The sequence below is a fragment of the Bos grunniens genome, chromosome 5 (genome assembly GCF_055505025.1).
Source record: "Bos grunniens cultivar Pamir isolate PY7600 chromosome 5, Bosgru_T2T1.0, whole genome shotgun sequence".
NCBI classification, from domain to species: domain Eukaryota; kingdom Metazoa; phylum Chordata; class Mammalia; order Artiodactyla; family Bovidae; genus Bos; species Bos grunniens.
In genome coordinates, this window is record NC_141169.1 from 9,708,234 (window position 1) to 9,723,644 (window position 15,411).

At 38.4% G+C, this 15,411-nt stretch overlaps 1 protein-coding gene and 1 long non-coding RNA gene across 15 annotated transcripts in view; one reads left to right on the forward strand and one right to left on the reverse strand.

The window, feature by feature from the left end:
- The window catches only part of SYT1 (synaptotagmin 1), a 615,410-nt gene that overhangs the window by 507,285 nt on the left and 92,714 nt on the right, over positions 1-15,411 (forward strand). The window lies entirely within an intron of this gene.
- Positions 1-15,411, reverse strand: part of LOC147371304 (uncharacterized) — a 213,901-nt gene that overhangs the window by 156,441 nt on the left and 42,049 nt on the right. The gene's annotated exons all lie outside the window — the stretch shown is intronic.

Genomic DNA, 15,411 nt, shown 5'->3' on the forward strand with positions numbered 1-15,411 from the left:
AAATATCAATTATCCTATAGCACTGAAAGCTAAAAATGTTTGCTTATCTTTTGAAAGGTGACATCCATGACCAATTATAATTTCATTCACTTTTTTTGTTTTTGATATTTGGTCAAGATTCATTTATGATGTGAAAAATAGTTTTTTTATCTGAGATGTATCAGGTATTATTTAAGTGTTTATATTTACATAAGCAAAGACAACTATTAGATACATTTATCAAATATAGTCTAATGTAGCTTTTAATAATACTATTTTATTAAACATTCAGTATTTCAAATATATTTGAACAGTAAAATCTGAGGGTAAACTCTCATGGTAATATATTTATTCTCTACAGCTTATGTTGGTAATGGAGAGACTTTGAGATTTAAAATACTGTACAACCCAATTTTAGTTTTCAAAGAAGTAAACTCTTGCTCAAAAGAAAAGTAGACTCAAGGATTTATCATTTCCATAGCTGAACACCATTGATTTTATTTTCTTCTCTGTAATTAAATCAATTATATATTTTCTAATAACTTAAAATGTGGAGGAATTTTCTTGATATGGCACAGGGTCATCGAAGACAAACTATGGTTGTCACTGTTTGTGGCTATGGAATTAGAACCAACATTACTCGTTATCCAGCGCTTTCTCTAATAAAACTATCGCAAACTTCAAAAGGTCACTCTCATGGAGCATGGTGATTTTATATTCTAAAGCATAACAGCTAAAATATGCTAAAGTGAAGGTTCCGTGTACTGAACCACTAATTTGTCAGCCAAATACTCCTGGTGCCTAAATTTACTTCTCTTTATAAATAAGTCACCCAGGAAATCTGCACTACTTCTTGCATGTCACTGGGACCCCATTTAAAAACTTACTACTTTAAATTTTCTTTGTTCACACCATTAGGTAATGAGCAGTTTCTTTTAAAAATGTAGAGTATTTATTGTGCCAAAGGTGCAAAATATATGCAGACACATATGTGTGTGTCTATACACATCCACCTTGTCCTGGTTCTGTCCAGTAAAAAGGCCTATAAACAGTAGCCATAGGCATCCCTAGAACCAGAGATGGTTTGAAATGCAATTTCTCACTAGAAGAACATGGAGTTTATTTGCTCTGTGGTAGATCCTAGGTGTGGCACAGAAGGCATTCAAGACAAGCCTAGAACATCTCATCATACAGAAAGCAAGGAAGCCTCATGTCAATAGGCTTAGGAGTCACCTTGCAGTGACTTCCACTAGCCAAAGATGTGATCATTTGAGCATCAGTAACGGAATAAATACAGTATATCTGAACCTGAAAACAGAAGAGGATACTCTTGTTTTGAATTTATGTGCAAACTTTGAGGCACAAGAATATTTCACTCCCAGAGTTCTACTTAGTATCCTAACATCTGACTTCAGACACCTCTGACCTCTCCACTTCCTTTGGTTCAATAGCCAAGTATCATTGTGTAGTTTGTCTGTATCTACTCTCACACGTTTCTGTTCAGACTCCTGTGCCAACCGCCTCCTCACTCACCTGCATCTCATGCTCCCCTGAACTTCCTCCCAATTCACCTTTCACCCTTCAGAGTTCCAGAAACAGCTCTACCATGAAGCCAAGAAAACTTTAGGGTCCCTTATTTGTTGTCTCCTTCTAAGGTCCTAGAAATGAGTTTGCATGGCCATAGATACTGATGTAGGTAGATGTTACATATTTGTTAATCACAGCTTGTGCCTCTTGACACTCTGACTTCTATATTCCATCTCGCTTGTTATCTAGCAGCATCAGAGATGCTACAGGCACTTTTGAGGTTTAGCTAAGGAAAGTTGTGTCTAGCCGGACATATCTGTGTGGCTTGCAGTCATACCCATGCGTAGCTGGGTTATTGCCGGGTGTCAAGTGAAGGAAGGGACCCTGGCGTGACTCGTACCACCCACAGTACTAATTCAACATTGTGACATGAAAAGGGCAAGGCCAGAGGTCATATCTGACTCAGTCTTCCTAACTTGATAAAAAAGAAGAAATATATTCTTCTTTCAAATGTTGAACTACACTTTGCCGAAAACAGTTAACTGAAACCAAAGTGGGCTTTTTGGCCAGGGTTTACAATTATATTAGCTTCACCACCCACTCATCCCAGTTCCATCCCTAAATTTGAATTACCTGAAATGATTTTGTTGAACTGTTAAATATTAAATTAAGGGTATTTAAAGTCTAAATACCCTTAAAGAGTCCTAATCATATGGGCTTCCTGCTGTCTGTAAAATTATCACAGGCACATAGGTCTGCGTAATAGATACGTCCAGCCTATGCCCCGCCATATTTTTGTATTTTAACCAAGTTGACCAGCACACTGGACAGGCTATGTGATTTGCTGCCTCCACTCTTTGCTTAAGTCATGCCTTTCACCTGGAATTCTCTTCCATCCACCAGGGTCTAGCTAAATCCTAACCATTCTTCAGGCCCAGCTTAAGTCTTATTTCCTCCATCCATTGAACAGTTGCTTCCCTACTTTATATTATGCATTGTTCTGAAACTGGGTTTACATCAGTGGCCAAAATAACCCAAGGGCCCTGCCCTTAGGCACCTTATGTTGTAATGTGGGGAAACAAACAGGAAGCCAATAAATACGAAAGGCATGTGGTACACCAAGAGATGATAAGTTCTATGAAGAAAGCAAAGCAGAGGTGTAGGATGCCAGATGCTGGGGAGGGTTTTAAAGGGGGTGGTCAGAGAAAGTCCCCTGAGTAGCTGACCTTTTGGCAATGACCTGGGAGAGGTGGGGAAGTGAGCCCGAGGGGTGCCTGGGAGAGAGAGCAATTTAGCTGGATGGATTCCAAGAATCCTAAGGAATAAATCTTTCTCTTTCTTAAATGCCAGTACTTTGTTTACTTCCTTCAAACTTCACACTTCTCTCACTAGACTGTGATCTGTATTTATATATCCCACCGTGCCTGCACTGACGGTAGCACCAAGCTGAGCTGCTGGATGAATAATGAATTATTTAGAAAGGAGTTATGGCCTGAAAAAACAAGTCCTGCATTTCAAATTTGTTTAACCTACTTACCATTAAAATAACTTTAAGTACTTGGATGGTCTGTCTCAAAGTTAGTTGACCTACCGAGGAGACCAAAATTACATAATGAGGTCATTTCAGGTAATGTGAATGCCAAAACACATTTGTTGGAAATGGCTAGTAAATTGGGACCAAAATGGGGTTATTGCCAGTGTTTAAATCCCAGTCTCCCACTGTTAGCAATTTGACATTGGACAAGTTCTTTAGCTTCCTAAGCCTCAGTTGCATTATCTGTAAAGTTGGAATACTAAGAGAATCTTGTTTATCAGGTTATTCTGAGAAATAAATGAAAGCACAATAAAGTGCTCACTAAATATTACTGTAATTGTTTCTATTAAGAATGTTATAAAATCTTGGGCTAAATATGCAAAATGTGAAAGCAACCAGTGGACAGTTAGATCAATGGCTTGAGTCATAGGAGAAAAAATGTTTGATGGGATAATTACATTTTATGAATACATCAACAGAAAATTGGATTATATATTTACTGAGCATGGCCCCACCCATCAGAAAAAGACCCATTTTCCCCCTCATTCAGTCTCTCCCATCAGGAAGCTTCCTTAATCCTCTTATCCTTCTCCATCAGAGGGCAGACAGACTGAAAACCACAGTCACAGAAAACTAACCAATCGGATCACATGGACCACAGCTTTGTCTAACTCAGTGAAACTATGGGCCATGCCATGTAGGGCCACCCAAGACAGACGGGTCATGATGGAGAATTATGAAAAAACCTGGTCCACTGAAGAAGGGAATGGCAAACCACTTTAGTATTCTTGCCTTGAGAACCCCATGAACAGTATGAAAAGACAAAAAGATAGGACACTGAAAGATGAATGCCCCAGGTCAGCAGATGCCCAATATGCTACTGGATAACAGTGGAGAAATAACTCCAGAAAGAGTGAAGAGACAAAGACAAAGCAAAAACAACACTGAGTTGTGGATGTGACTAGTAATGGTAGTAAAGTCCAATGCTGTAAACATTGCATAGCAACATGAAATGTTAGGTCCATGAATCAAGGCAAATTGGAAGTGGTCAAACAGGAGATGGCAAGAGTGAGCGTCGACATTTAAGAATCAGTGAACTAAAATGGAATGGAATGGGTGAATTTAACTCAGATGACCATTATATCTACTTCTGTGGGCAAGAATCCCTTAGAAGAAATGGAGTAGCCATTATAGTCAACAGAAGAGTCCGAAATGCAGTACTTGGATGCAATCTCAAAAACAGAATGATCTCTGTTCATTTCCAAGGCAAACCATTCATAGCATAGTAATCCAAGTCTATGCCCCGAACAGTAATGCTGAAGAAGCTGAAGTTGAAGGGTTCTAAGAAGACCTACAAGATCTTCTAGAACTAACACCCAAAGAAGATGTCCTTTTCATTATAGGGGACTGGAATGCAAAAGTAGGAAGTCAAGAGATACCTAGAGTAACAGGCATATTTGGCCTTGGGGTATAGAATGAAGCAGGGCAAAGGCTAATAGAGTTTTGCCAAGAGAACACACTGATTATAGCAAACAACCTCTTCCAACAACACAAGACAAGACTGTATACATGGACATCACTAGATGGTCAATACTGAAATTAGACTGATTATATTCTTTGCAGCCAAAGATGGAAAAACTCTGTACAGTCAGCCAAAACAAGACTCAGAGCTGACTGTGGCTCAGATCATGAACTCTTTATTGCCAAATTCAGACTGAAATTGAAGAAAGTAGAGGAAACAACCAGACCATTCAGGCATGACCTAAATCAAATCCTATACAATTAAACAGTGAAAGTGACAAATAGATTCAAGGGATTAGATGATAGACAGAGTTCCTGATGAACTATGGACAGAGGTTCATGACATAGTACAGGAGACAAGGATCAAGACCATCCCCAAGGAAAAGAAATGCAAAAAAGCAAAATGGCTGTCTGAGGCCTTACAGATAGCTGTGAAAAGAAGGGAAGTGAAGGCAAAGGAGAAAATGAAAGATACACCCATTTGAATGCAGAGTTCCAAAGAATAGCAAGGAGAGATAAGAAAGCCTTCCTCAGAAATCAGTGCAAAGAAATACAGGAAAATAATAGAATGGGAACGCCTAGAGATCTCTTCGAGGAAATGAGAGCTAGCAAAGGAACATTTCATACAAAGATGGGCTCAATAAAGGACAGAAATGGTATGAACCTAACAGAAGCAGAAGATATTAAGAAGAGGTGGCAAGAATACACAAAAGAACTACCAAAAAATCTTCACAACCCAGATAATCACGATAGTGTGATCACTCACCTAGAGCCAGACATCCTGGAATGTGAAGTCAAGTGGGCCTTAGGAAGCATCACTACAAACAAAGCTTGTGGAGGTGATAGAATTCCAGTTGACCTACTTCAAATCCTAAAAGATGATGCTGTGAAAGTGCTGCACTCAATATGCCAGCAAATTAGGAAATCTCAGCAGTGGCCACAGGACTGGAAAAGGTCAGTTTTCATTCCAATCCCAAAGAAAGGCAACACCAAAGAATGCTCAAACTACCACACAATTGCACTCATCTCACACACTAGCAAAGTAATGCTCAAAATTCTGCAAGCCAGGCTTCAATAGTACATGAACCATGAATTTCCAGATGTCCAAGCTGGTTTTAGAAAAGGCAGAGGAACCAGAGATCAAATTGCCAACATCTGTTGGATCATCAAAAAAGCAAGAGAGTTTTAGAAAAATATCTACTTCTGCTTTATTAACAATGCCAAAGCCTTTGTCTGTGTGGATCACCACAAACTCGGAAAATTCTTCCAAAGATGGGGATATCAGACCACCTGATCTGCCTCTTGAGAAATCTGTATGCAGGTCAGGAAGCAACAGTTAGAACTGGATATGGAACAACAGACTGGTTCCAAATCAGGAAAGGAGTACGTCAAGGCTGTATACTGTCACCCTGCTTATTTAACTTATATGCAGGGTACATCATGAGAAATGCTGGACTGGATGAAGCACAAACTGGAATCAAGATTGCTGGGAGAAAAACAATGAATTTCACATTTTTCTCAAGTGCACACGGAACCTTCTCCAGAATAGATCACATCCTAGGCCATAAATCTAGCCTTGATAAATTCAAAAACACTGAAATCATTCCAAGCTGATCATTCCAATTCATTCCTTTCTGATCACAATGCAGTAAGATTAGATGTCAACTACAGGAAAAAAACTATTAAAAATTCCAACATATGGAGGCTAAACAACACGCTTCTGAATAACCAACAGATCACAGAAGAATTCAAAAAAGAAATAAAAATCTTCATAGAAACAAATGAAAATGAAAACACAACAACCCAACACCTTTGGGACTCAGTAAAAGCAGTGCTAAGGAGAAGGTTCATGGCAATACAAGATTCCTCAAAAAACAAGAAAAAAGTCAAGTAAATAACCTAACTCTACACCTAAAGCATCTAGAAAAGGAAGAAATAAAGAACCCCAAGGTTAGTAGAAGGAAAGAAATCAAAAAATTGGGGCAGAAATAAATGCAAAAGAAACAAAAGAGACCATAGAAAAAATCAACAAAGCTAAAAGCTGGTTCTTTGAGAAGGTAAATAAAATAGAAAAACCATTAGTCAGACTCATCAAGAAACAAAGGGAGAAGAATCAACAAAATTAGTAATGAAAATGGAGAAATCACAACAGACAACAAGAAATACAAAGGATCATAAGAGAATACTATCAACAACTATATGCCAATAAAATGGACAACTTGGAAGAAATGGACGAATTCTTAGAAAAGTATAACCTTCAAAAACTGAACCAGGAAGGAATGGAAAATCTTAACAAACCAATCACAAGCACAGAAATCGAAACTGTAATCAGAAATCTTCCAACAAATAAAAGCCCAGGACCAGATGGCTTCACAGCTGAATTCTACCAAAAATTTAGAGAAGAGCTAACATCTATCCTACTCAAATCTTCCAGAAAATTGCAGAGGAAGGTAAACTTCCAAACTCATTCTATGAGGCCACCATCACCCTAATACCAAAACCTGACAAAGATGCCACAGAAAAAAGAAAACTACAGGCCAATATCACTGATGAATATAGATGTAAAAATCCTTAACAAAATTCTAGCAAACAGAATCCAACAACATATTAAAAAGATCATACATCATGACCAAGTGGGCTTTAGCCCAGTGATGCAAGGATTCTTCAATATTTGCAAATCAATCAATGTGATACACCACATTACAAATTGAAAGATAAAAACCATATGATTATCTCAATAGATGCAGAGAAAGCCTTTGACAAAATTTAACATCCATTTATGATAAAAAAAAAAAAACCTCCAGAAAGCAGGCATAGAAGGAACATACCTCAACATAATAAAAGCCATATATGATAAACTCACAGCAAACATCCTCAATGGTGAAAAACTGAAAACATTTCCCTGAAAGTCAGGAACAAGACAAGGATGCCCACTCTCACCACTACTGTTCAACATAGTTTTGGAAGTTTTAGCCACAGCAATCAGAGCAGAAAAAGAAATAAAAGGAATCCAGATTGGAAAAGAAGAAGTAAAACTCTCATTGCAGATGACATGATCCTCTATATAGAAAACCCTAAAGACTCCACCAGAAAATTACTAGGGCTAATCAATGAATACAGTAAAGTTGCAGGACATAAAATTAACACACAGAAATCCCTTGCATTCCTATATACTAACATTGAGAAAAGAGAAAGAGAAATTAAGGAAACAATTCCATTCACCATTGTGACGAAAAGAATAAAATACTTAAGAATAAATCTACCTACAGAAACAAAAGACCTATATATAGAAAACTATAAAACACTGATGAAAGAAATCAAAGACGACACAAATAGATGGAGAAATATACCATGTTCATGGGTCAGAAGAATCAATATAGTGAAAATGAGTATACTATCCAAAGCAATCTATAGATTCAATGCAATTCCTATCAAGCTACCAACAGTATTTTTCACAGAACTAGAACAAATAATTTCACAATTTGTATGAAATTACAAAAAACCTCAAATAGCCAAAGCAATCTTGAGAAATAAGAATGGAACTGGAGGAATCAACCTGCCTGACTTCAATCTATACTACAAAGCAACAGTCATCGAGACAGTATGGTACTGGCACAAAGACAGAAATATTGATCAATGGAACAAAATAGAAAGCCCAGAGATAAATCCACACACCTATGGACACCTTATCTTTGACAAAGGAGGCAAGAATATACAATGGAGAAAAGACAATCTCTTTAACAAGTGGTGCTGGGAAAACTGGTCAATCATGTGTAAAAGAATAAAACTAGAACACTTTCTAACACCATACATAAAATAAACTCAAAATGGATTAAAGATCTAAATGTAAGACCAGAAACTACAAAAATCCTAGAGGAAAACATAGGCAAAACACTCTCTGACATAAATCATAACAGGATTCTCTATGACCCATCTCCCAGAGCAATGGAAATAAAAGCAAAAATAATCAAATGGGACCTAATTAAACTTAAAAGCTTTTGCACAATGAAGGAACTATAAGCAAGGTGAAAAGACAGCCTTCCAAATGGGAGAAAATAATAGCAAATGAAGCAACTGACAAAGAATTAATCTCAAAAATATACAAGCAACTCCTGCAGCTCAATTCCAGAAAAATAAATGACCCAATCAAAAAATGGGCCAAAGTACTAAATAGACATTTCTCCAAAGAAGACATACAAATGGCTACCAAACACATGAAAAGATGCTCAGCATAATTCATTATCACAGAAATGCTAATCAAAACCACAATGAGGTACCATCTCACACAGTCAGAATGGATGCTATCAAAAAGTCTACAAACAATAAATGCTGGAGAGGGTGTGGAGAAAAAGGAACCCTCTTACACTGTTGGTGGGAATGCAAACTAGTACAGCCACTATGGAGAACAGTGTGGAGAGTCCTTTAAAAAACTGGAAATAGAACTGCCTTATGACCCAGCAATCCCACTGCTGGGCATACACACCGAGGAAACCAGATTTGAAAGAGACATGTGTACCCCAATGTTCACCGCAGCACTGTTTATAATAGCCAGGACATGGAAGCAACCTAGATGTCCATCGGCAGATGAACAGATAAGAAAGCTGTGGTACATATACACAGTGCAATATTACTCAGCCATTAAAAAGAATGCATTTGAATCAGTTCTAATGAGGTAGATGAAACTGGAGCCTAGTATACAGAGTGAAGTCAGTCAGAAAGAAAAACACCAATACAGTATATTAACACATATATATAGAATTTAGAAAGATTACCAGTAACAATGACCCTATATGCGAGACAGCAAAAGAGACACAGATGTAAACAACAGATTGTTGGACTCTGTGGGAGAAGATGAGGGTGGGACAATTGGAGAGAATAGCATTGAAACATGTATATTATCATATGTGAAATAGATCACCAGTCCAGGTTTGATGCATGAGACAGGGTGCTCAGGGCTGGTACACTGGGATGACCCAGAGGGATGGGATGGAGAGGGAGGTGGGAGGGAGGGTCAGGATGGGGAACACATGTACACCCATGGCTGATTCACGTGAATGTATGGGAAAAACCACCACAATATTGTAAAGTAATTAGCCTCCAAATAAAGTTAAAAAAAAAAAAAAAGAAATAAGAAAAAAAAAGATTGCTGGGAGAAATATCAATAACCTCAGATATGCAGATGACACCACCCTTATGGCAGAAAGGGAAGAGGAACTGAAGAGCCTCCTATTGAAAGTGAAAGAGGAGAGTGAAAAATTTGGCTTAAAACTCAGCATTCAGAAAACTAAGATCATGGTATCTGGTCCCATCACCAGATGGGGAAACAATGGAAACAGTGACAGACTTTATTTTGCGAGGGCTCCAAAATCACTGCAGATGGTGACTGAAGCCATGAAATTAAAAGATGCTTGCTCCTTGGAAGAAAAGTTATGACCAACCTAGGCAGTTTATTAAAAACCAGAGACATTACTTTGCCAACAAAGGTCTGTCTAGTGAAAGCTATGGTTTTTCCAGTAGTCATGTATGGATGTGAGAGTTGGACTCTACAGAAAGCTGAGTGCCAAAGAACTGATGCTTTTGAACTGTGGTGTTGGGGAAGACTTTTGACAGTCCCTTGGACTGCAAGGAGATCCAACCAGTCCATCCTAAAGGAGATCAGTCCTGGGTGTTCATTGGAAGGACTAATGCTGAAGCTGAAACTCCATACTTTGACCACCTGATGTGAAGAACTGACTCATTGGAAAAGACTCTGATGCTGGGAAAGATTGAAGGCGGGAGGAGAAGGGGACAACAGAGGATTAGATGGTTGGATGGCATCACCGACTCGATAGACATGCGTTTGAGTAAACTCTGGGCGTTAGTGATGGACAGGGAGGCCTGGTGTGCTGTAGCCGATGAAGTTGCAAAGAGTAGGATATGAATGAGCAACTGAACTTAACTGAACAGAAATGGATACATTATTATTTAATTATCTGTACCCTTACTGTTTGTTGTTTCTGTTTGGGGCTTCATAAATAAGAATGCAATTACCATCTTTATACTTAAAGTTACTGATGTATAATTGACATATGATGATAAATGACATACAGTATATTTTTTAACAGTGATGGGATTGGCTGGTCAGTTCAAACAAAAAGATATCAGTAGACCCATGTTTACCAAGACCCAATATCAGATTAAGACTAGGTATGGAATTAAATATTGAAAAAATAAGAAATAGAAACAGTTTAAAAATAATTTCATACTTTCTTCAACATAGTCAGTGTTTGTCTCTTTTACTGTGTTAATTCAAAATGTATGGCTCAAAGATTCTGCTTCCATCATATGCCCAATATAGCTAGCAATGCAAATCCCAACTCCTACTTTACAGTCACAAATTTGATTGGCCCATTCACTTACCTACAGTAGAGGCTTGAACCTGGATGCTTCCTATTCCAACTCTCAAGTATTTGTAAGCAACAGCAAGAGTTTCTGAATCTAACTATTTGTATTGAAATATTAAGTCTTTCAGGCTGCAAGGCTGTTCTTCAGGAGCAACTAGTACAGTAGGAAATGAGTAGCTTTTGTGCCCTGTACTTGGGAGGGGGGAATAAATCAAGCCTTCTGTTGTAACCATATCTTAATATGCCTCTGCAGCCTTCACACATTTTCTTTTCGTGAAAATTGAGGTAGGAATATGAAGAGTGCCTTAGCCCGTTCAGGCTGCTCTAACAGAATACTGTAACATGAGTATCTCTTAAACAGGTATTTCTCACAGTTCTGGAGGCTGAGGCTTCTAGGATTAAGGTGTCCACAGGTTCTGTCTGATGAGAACCTCCTTCATGGTTCATACACAGATGTTTTCTCTGTCCTCACAGGTAGAAGGAGTGCATCTCTTTGGGGTCTCTTTTATAAGGCCACTAATCTCATCCATGAGGGCTTGACCCTCAAGACCTAATCAATTCACAAAGGTCCTGCCTCCAAATACCATCACACTGGGGATTCTGTTCCAATGTATGATTTTTAGGGGGATATTAATAGTCTATAGCAAAGAGGTCTAAGAAATTGAAAGCATCAGAAGAGTTGAGAATTCCTAAAAGTGTCAGGTCCTATTTCTGCATTTTTTTCCTGTCTAATTTTTATATTCAAATTTCTACCTGTGTAGATTCACAAGTCAGAAATAACTAGATACGTTGCTCCTAATCTTGGCCCTGGTTGTTGTTATACAATTACTCTTCCCAGGTTTGCTTGTTTTGATTGTGTGTGTGTGTGTGTGTGTGTGTGTGTGTGTGTGTTTTCTAGCCATCCCCAAAAGAGAATTCCAAGTACAGCTCTAATGAGGAATATCAAAACTCTTAAATTCAGTTTGAGCTTTGTATCACAAGATAAACAAAATTTTGAAAGTTTTCCACTGAGTACCTGTTTCAAGAAGGAAAGACAAAGCTTCTGAATCAGCAAGATGGAAGTGATAAGTTTTTAAGTCTACTATTTTAGAGAGAAGTTCTACTTTTTAACTTGAATCTGAAAATTGTGTTTGAGTATTAGGAACTCATTATCACATAGTTATAGAACACTTTTCTAATTTTGAAAACCTTTTCTTACCTGGGCTTCCCTGATAGTTCAGTTGGTAAAGAATCTGCCTGAAATGCAGAAGACCCCAGTTTGATCCCTGGGTTGGGAAGATCTGCTGGAGAAGGGATACACTACCCACTCCAGTATTCTTGGGCTTCCCTTGGGCTCAGCTGGTGAAGAATCTGCCTGCAATGCGGGAGACCTAGGTTCGTTCCCTGGGTTGGGAAGATCCCCTGGAGAAGGGAAAGGCTGCCCACTCCAGTATTCTGGCCTGGAGAATTCCATGGACTGTATAGTCCATGGGGTTGCAAAGAATTGGACACGACTGAGCAACTTTCACTTCACTTTTCTTACTTGTTTTTCTCATGTGGTCCTCAAGATAGGCCTGCAAGGTTGTTATAAAGGTAATATTCTCAGAAAATTGAAGCTTAGAGACCCTAGATAATGTACATACATCATCTTGCTCCACATCTAGCACATAGGTGGCATTCAATACTGGCCATTGCTTTTGTCAGTATTGACCTTCAAAGTCACCCAATTTGTAATGGTAGAGCTAGGACTGAAGTCTAGGTCATACAATTCCAACACAGAACATCTCAAAGACTGTTCCATTTTCCTCTTGCCCTTAAAGTAGGACAGAATTATTCTGAAATTTTTCAGTTTTTGTACCGCTAGGAACCATGGCAAGCAGACCAAGGTAAAAATTTGCAGCCCAGCCTGTTCATATGGTTTGTGTTCACGTAAATTGTGAAGATAACATCAGAAATATGCCAACCATTGGCAGCAAGAGGGTGCGGGGAAAACATATGAAGGACTAAAATGATATGCACCTATTGCAGCAGTCTGCTGATGTCAGGATGCTGAAGAGGGGGTTACAAGGTACAGTCAGTTCAGAGATCACTTGAGGACTGGTTGGAAAGTGCGGTAGAAACTTGTTCTCTTTTTAAAACTTTTTAATTGAAGTGCAGTTTATTTACAATGTTGTTAACTGCAAATGTTGTTAATTTCTGTTATATAGCAAAATGATTCAGTTGTATCTATGTGTGCATACACACACACACATATTCTTTTTTGTATTCCTTTCCATTATGGTTTATCTCTGGATATTGAACATATTATAGTTCCCTGTGCTACACAATAGGACCTCATTGTTTATCCATCCTATATATAATAGCTTATATCTGCTCACCTCAACCTCCCACTCCATCCTTACCCACCCCTCTCCCCTTTGGCAAACACAAATCTGTTCTCTATGTCTATGAGTCTATTTCTGTTTTGTAGATAAGTTCATTTGTGCTATATTTTAGATTCCACATATGTGATATCATATGGTATTTGTCTTTCTCTTTCTGACTTACGTCATTCAGTATGAAAATCTCTAGTTGCATCCACGTTGCCACAAATGGCATTGTTTCCTTCTTTTTTATGGCTGAGTAGTATCCCATTATAGATGTGTACCACACCTTCATTATCCATTCATCTGTCAGTGGACATTGAGATTGTTTCCATGTCTTGGCGATTGTGAACAGAAACTGTTCACAATCTAGCACATTTTTTTCTCTCTTTCACTTTTCACCACAAGTTCTACCTCCAGTCTTCTTCCTACCAGTCCCCAGAACTGTCTTATCACTAGGGAATGTATATTGTGAAAAGCAAAGAGTAGGATTATACGAGAGGTCCCCAAAGCATCTTAAGTCCCAAAAGAAGGGGTGATGGATTTAACAAATGGCACCAACTATTTGAGGGAGATGATGGGAGAGGAAGAAAAGGAGGGGCATGGTAGTAGAGGAGTCACCATCACTTTATGGCAGACTGATGCCTAAACCAGTATGATTTGTTCTGCTTCCCCAGCCCTGCCACACACACACACACACACACACACACACACACACACTCCTTTCCTTCCTTCAAAATGTAATGTTTTTTTCATTGTCATGGGTTTGTCTTCTCGTTTCTACTGTCCTAGAAATATAATAGGGAGAAGGCAATGGCACCCCACTCCAGTACTCTTGCCTGGAAAATCCCATGGGTGGAGGAGCCTGGTAGGCTGCAGTCCATGGGGTCGCTAAGAGTTGGATACAACTGAGCGACTTCACTTTCACTTTTCACTTTCATGCATTGGAGAAGGAAATGGCAACCCACTCCAGTGTTCTTGCCTGAAGAATCCCAGGGATGGGGGAGCCTGGTGGGCTGCCGTCTATGGGGTCGCACAGAGTCGGACGTGACTGAAGCGACTTAGCAGCAGCAGCAGAAATATAATAATTTATATTCTTAAAGTTATCTAGGAAAGAGCAATTTACCCACCCTTGGGGAAACACTAGACTCCACGTAGAAACCATGAATGAGCACAGGTCTGTTACTCTTTCAAGTACTATTCATCAAGATGTGACATTCTACCTACATGAGAATCACCCAAGACACATGTTAAATTTTAAGATTTCCCAGACGACGTCAGACCACACTGTAATTGAATATCAATGAGTGGGAATCTGAAAATGTCATTTTAAAATTCCTCTATGTTATTCTTATGCATCTTAATAGGAAAATATACTTTATATGTATGTATACTTTATATGAATGTATAGAGTTAGCTGAAGCTAGGTGGAAATCATATTGCAATATATATAAATATTTGAAATCAACACACTGCACACTTTAAACTTACAATGTTTGTCAATTATATCACAAGTCTTTTGTTTAAAAAAGTAGAAAGAGAAAAATATGTTATAGAGGCTTAGATTCTACATCATAATTTCAGCTGAGGTCCAGGTCAGCCAAATTCCAAGTTAGAATTTTCATCAGTGATACAGAATACACCCCTTGCCCAATCCACTGCAGTTTCAAAAAAACAAAAAACAAAAACTCCCTATTTCTTCTTAACTAGCTCAGTATCCTCTTTCCTAAAAAGTACCTTGACCACATACCTAAGTTATTGTCTTTTCTTCAGTTTTTTTCCAACCGGAAACAAATGCAGTAGGTTGTTCTTTATACATTCATGACCACCACTCTTATCTGTCTTTCCATTGGTGTTGAAAGCATGACAAAGAAAACCACTTCAAATTCAACTGATTTGGACTAAAAGGCACTAGTCTGGGAGCTGAGCCAACAAATAAAGTGGCAAAAACTTATTTGAGCCAATTAGATAGGGATATGCAAATTAATTGGCCATGATATCAGGGTCAAGCCACAATATGCATAAACTGGCATCTTATTGAGCTAACGAGATAGGAATGTGCATATTAAGTTGGTCATGATGTCAGAAGGCTTCATCCTAATTTTAGGCTTGAATGTTGCAATAT